The following is a 6,000-nucleotide window of genomic DNA, read 5'->3' as shown; positions in this document are numbered from 1 at the left end:
GGTTTTTGTTGTTGTTGTTGTTGTTTTTTGAGAGGTTTTTGCTATAGAGCATGTGCACTCGCCAGAAAGACAGAGAGACAGAAAGTGAGAAATCACCCCCCCCGGGGGGGGGGAATGGCCATGCCACAATCCCTTCTCCTTCTTGGGCACACACGCATTCGTGCCTGGCATGAGTTTAAGACACGAGATCGGGGACTCGAACTATGGCCAACCACATGGGAGTCCAGCGACACAGCCATTATGCCAATTGATGGTACCTCCATGAGTTTTTTGAAGAAGCTTTATATGAAAACTCATATGGATACAGAAGGATCCTCCTAATTTTCTAGCCCTTACATACATGCATATATCTCTTCTCAATTAAGAAGCATTGATTATCTGCTATGAATGAAACATTATCTTTTCAAAACGTGTTTTGGTCTTCAGGCATGAACATTGGGTTGTACTATTTGACTTTTAAAGTCTCTTCCAACGTTGACAAGTATAGCTCTCTTGAAAGTCAGTAGAATGCATTGGTTATGAGCCTGCTCTGTGTAGTCAGATGACCTAAGCTCGAATCGCAACTTCAGCACTGTTAAGGCTTGGGATCCTCAGAAAGCAGACCCTGAGTTGAAGTTCAGAGTGCAGGAGATTTGCTGAGGAATAGCCCTGGGATCAGCTGGAAAGAGAACAAAACAGCAGTATTGGGCACAGGAAGAAAGTCAGTTTTAGTGCATATCAACAAAGGCCTGAGCCAACTTCTCCAGGACTCTGAAGCTAAGATGGGCTTTCAGAATTATCCTGAGATAGAATGAGCAGGCTCAGCCTTTGAACTCTCTGTCAGTCATGAGAAGTGGGGTTCCTGGGAAATAATCATGGACCTGGGTTCAGTGGCTCTTTTTAGGCCAAGGCCATTCTCAAAGAAGGCCGACAGCTGTGACCTGTCTGCCAATCACACACCTGGCAGAGAAATAAGTCCTTTCATCCACAAAGGGGATCTGATCAGTATTTCACAACCCTAAAAGCTCACTAGTTATGTGACCTTGAACAAAGTACTTAACCTCTTTATATAAATTTTACAAATAGGAAAACTGATGGACTCTTTAGAAAATTTGTGGTGTCATAATTTAGTGAGTTAACACATGTAAATATATACTGAGTATGACTAAATGACTTTTTTTTTTTTTTTTGCCAGAGGGCACATGCACTCACAAGAGAGAAGGAGAGAGAGAAATATCACCTCCTCCCACATCCCAGTGAGGCTTGGTCACACTGCCATTCCTTCTTAATTTTTCTATCCTGTCAAGATTTTGAAGATGCACACACACATGCCTAGTGTTTTTTAAGCCACTGGGCTGGGATTTGAACCATGTGGGATCAGGCTCCCTAAGCACTGGGCTGACTCTTCCTGGCACTGTTCTGAGTTGGTTACTATGTGCCTCTCATAAGACCCACAAAAATGAAAATACTTGTATTTAGGGGTTAATTGGTACTGTGAAGTCTGATGAGAGACCAGAAAAGGGAACAATGCCCCTTAGATGCCTTTATCTATGGCCCAGCCTTTGTTGATTTTTTCAAAGACCCAGATCCTCAACCAAAATACCTAGCCTGAAGGCTTCAAATCACTTCACATTCATTTCTAATGTTACAACTGTAAAAAGCTGTAGGAATAAACTGTTGTAATTTTACCTAGAATGTCCTTTTTAATGTTTTGGAATATGGTTAACTGTGATCTCTCTCCAATATAATGAGAAAAAAGTGTTCTATCTCACATAAGGAAAAGCATTTAAGAGCCATGTCTACTCAAATTAGCCCCTCAATTTTCCTTACCCTTCAGGGCACTGGAGAACCTATATTGGATCTAATAAAAAAAATATATCTCTGGGACCAGCAGTTAGCATAATGGCTATGTTGCTGGACTCCTATGTAGTCAACCGTGGTTCGAGTCCCAGACCTGGTGGCTTAAACTCACTCTGGGCGAGTGTGCGTGCGTGCCCAAGATCCCGAGAGGAGAATGGAGGAGAAGGGATTGTGGCATGGTCATCCCCCCAGGGGGGGATTTCTCGCTTTCTGTCTCTCTGTCTCTCTGACGAGTGCACGCACCCTATAGCAAAAACCTCTCTTCCCCCCCAAAAAATCCCTAACCCTCTACTTGCAAGGCTCTAGAAGGTACATTGCTCAGGGAAGGCCAAGTGTGGATCTAGCTAGCAAAGACTTGGTGGACATCTGGAGTCTGGGCCATTTGCCCAAGAACAAAATTATGTTTCTTAAAGAAAGTTTAGGGCTAGAGAATATGGGGTCTGCAGAGAAAAAAAAAAGACAAAAGATATGTTGGGGTGAATAGTCTCATCTTCCTTGCTGAGGTGAAACTAAAGCCCAGAAAGTTAGTGGGCATGTTTCTTCTGAAAGCTCAGAACACGTCCCTCAGAGCTTTGTGAAATGGCTCCCCCCATCTCCTCTTTAAAGCGTGGATGGTAATGCCTTTCTCCAACTGGCTTGCTCTTCAGAGACTAGAGTTCCAGTCCTGTTCTGGACTAGCTTTATTGCTGCCTGGATGTGAGACTATGTTGTCACTATAAAGTAGTTTTTTAGCCCACAACCTATTTTGCCATCAGGACAGGTCAGATGGAAAGTTATTCTACACGGAAACCTCAAAGATTTTTCCTTTCCTCTAACCCATAAAGCTTGTTTTTCTCCTGCTCCAGCTCAGACACTACTTTTCCCCTCCCCTTGCCCAAACCATTCCTCCCTTCTCCCTCCTGACAATGTTCGTTCTAACTCCTTCTGTGTTTCAAAGAAGCAGAACAGTTGTTTTCCATTATATTCCAAAGCACAGGAAAGTTTCTGAAAGCAGCTTCCTAGTTCTCAATTGACCATATCAATAACAGCCTCAGAGAAGAAAACTCTTTCCAGGAAGAATGCAATCCCCACTTATTCAGCAATTTTAAACTTCTTTTTTCTGTTGCACACACACACACACACACACACACACACAAAGTATTAGGGGCTTTCCTGTGCTCATTGAGTTGCTCAGCAAAGCCCTTTATCTAGAAGCACAGTCACCAGGAATCAGAATGGAGGGGTCACGAGATAGACTTCTGGCTGCCAGAGCTGGGAGAAAACTGCCAAAAAGGCAGGAGAAAATGCCCAAGTCTTTCACTACCATAGAGTTACGTGAAATGTAAGACTAAATAGGTCCCTCCCAATTTGTAAAACTCTAAGCTGTTCCTTCATCAGTAATGTAAAAGGAACTCAATTAGGAGAGCATGAGGAGGCAGAAGTGTAATGAGGTAGAAAGAACATGGCAGTTCAAATCTGGAAAGTGGGATCCTAGGCTGGCTTGGCTATCTGTCTTGCACCAGATCCTTCCATGTGCACCTCCAGATTCACCGTCCACCCACCACTCTGCTGTCTGTCCTGGGAAGCTGCTCTCTATGAACCAAATCAAGAATAGCCTGGTCTTGTTGCTGTGAATGGGTCCAGTCAATGGAAGCCACTGATGGGAGATCAGAAGGAAGAAAAGGGCAAGACAAGATTATCTGTTCCCTCACTCATTCCCTATTCCTCTCTAAGGGTGATTGCCTATTATCTATCTACTGAAGACTGTATCTCTTACCAGGTGGCTCTAGCCACATAATCACTCTCTCTCGAAGTTCTAGGAGAGAACTTTTGTCCTTTCTGACTGAGTGGTAGTAATGGCTCCTTGCTATTGCTAGCCCTGAGGACATTGTGCTACACTTAGTTTTCTGGAACCCTGTTTATATCTCTACAGAGTCTGTTATTAAAGGCTTTGTTATTACTCGGTTTACATGTGCTTTCGCTTTGCTTCTGGTGCCCTGAAGTATACATTGCTACATTAATCTTTATGTTCTCTGGAGTAAGGACTCAATCTCTCAGAGTCACTCAATATAATTCTGTAGAGGAGAATGATAAATGAAAACAGTGACTTCATATTTCAACATGGGGACTGAGACCTAGAGAATTAGACCACTCATCTGCTCTACCTTCCTTAAAGCGTATTCTGAAGGAAATATTGGCAGCCACTGGAGAGAGAATGGGAAGCTGGAGAGAGTAGCAGTTTGGCCCTCCACTGATGCTTTATCTACAGCAGCTCCATTTTATGGGCTTGACAAAATTTTAAGCAGGAACTCCAAACCAGACACCCAAAAAGGAGGCAGATCAGTGTTGAAAATCACTGCATATTGAGCCAAAGAGCCCAAATATAGCCTTTGAAATGAGCATAACCCTGTGTGTGTGTGTGTGTGGGGGTTGTTTGTTTGTTTTTCTTTTTGTTTGTTTGTTTGTTAATAAAATCATTATTCCAGGAAGAACTGAAGGAAAGTACAACAGGAATACTTGGCATTGCTGGCTCATGATACTCCCGTTTTTTAAGAATTGGCTCTTCGAGTTCTGATAAAGTGGGGACAAGATGATCATAATGTTTGCCAGATAATCCCCACTCCCGGCCATATCTAATTGGACTCAAGTGGACAACTGGCCCAGGGAAGAATAAATCTACCTTCTAGGCTAAGAAAATTCTCTTGAGAATTTGAGCCAGGTGATCCTACATTATAGTCAGATGATGTCATCCCCCAGAAGAACAGAGTCATACAGACGGGACAAAGAAGATGCCCCGGCCATCTAGAGGCTTCTGCTAATTGAATTGAGGTCACTGAAACTAAGAACCTGTGGCAGAAGTCAGTCCTCTGCCAAAAGACCAGAGAAGGCTGTAGACAGTGTCTTTGTTGTTTTCTCTACACTGTCCCTTATTTCTGTTACTATGATCTCTGTACCTTTAGAGGGGTCTTTAAAAATGTCATGGAAAATGTATTATTAAAAAACTGCACATATTTCAAAACTTTTTGCAATGAAATAAACTCATATTTTAATTTCTCTTTTCCATAGAGTTTTTTTTTGAAGGCATCACACCTAATATAACACTGGCTATATCTCATGCCACTGGCTTCTAAAAGATTCTCCTGTATTTCTATCAAAATGTGTCTTTTTCTTGTTCTAGATAGATAATTGAATAAATAGAGGAGAAAGAAAAAAATCTTCCCAGTGTACATATCTATGCCCTCCCTACGAGGTAGAGCATAATTCCCTTCCCCATAAGTATGGGCTGTTCTGAGTGACTTGCTTCTAACCAATTGAGTATAGAAAGGGGAAAATAGTCCATTTAAGGTGGAGAAGCCCGGCAGATACCATTCTAGCCAAGTGATCAAGGTAGTACCACCAGTGACATGTCATGTGGATTGATCCCCTGACATAATGTCATGAAGGCACTTCACCTTCACCTCTGCAGTGTTTTCCCCCAAGATCTGTAACTCAATCTAATAATGAGGAGGAAAAAAACATGAAAGTCTAAACTGAGGGATATTCTATGAAATTATTAACCAATACTATTTAATACAAAGAAAGGGCTAGCCCATAGCTCAGTGGTTAAGGGAGTCAGATCCCACATGACTGACTACAGTTTGAATTCTGGCCCCTGTTGGCTTAGAAAGCATGCCAGGTACTCATGCATGCAATGCCCCAAATCTTGACCAGATGGAGAAATGGAAGAAATTCAAATGAGTTTATTTTAGCACAAAAGAACTTTGAAATCCACATATAGTTTTTTTTTTTCATAATATTCATTCTCCATGAACTTTTTTTTTTTCTTTTGGAGAGATTTTCACTGTAGGGCACGTGCGCTCGCCAGACAAACAGAGAGAGACATAGAGACAGAAAGCGAGAAATCACCCCCCAGGGGGGATGGTCACGCCGCAATCCCTTCTCCTCCATTCTCCTCTCGGGATCTTGGGCACGCACGCACACGCGCCCATCCATGAACTTTTTGATGATTCCTTCATATAGTTAATTCACACTCATTTGTTAAGAAGCAGTAAATTCATTTTGACCAACAATTGAAGTTATTCTGTTATAGCTCTGTATATGGGGAAAAAATATTTCAGACTAATTTTGAACTTGCAAAATTCTAATTTTCAATGCTAAGCAAGGTTTTGCCAAAACTTTTTA

This window comes from Tupaia chinensis, unplaced genomic scaffold (assembly GCF_000334495.1).
Source record: "Tupaia chinensis unplaced genomic scaffold, TupChi_1.0 Scaffold000251_1, whole genome shotgun sequence".
NCBI classification, from domain to species: domain Eukaryota; kingdom Metazoa; phylum Chordata; class Mammalia; order Scandentia; family Tupaiidae; genus Tupaia; species Tupaia belangeri.
Note: the sequence above shows the minus strand (reverse complement) of the source record.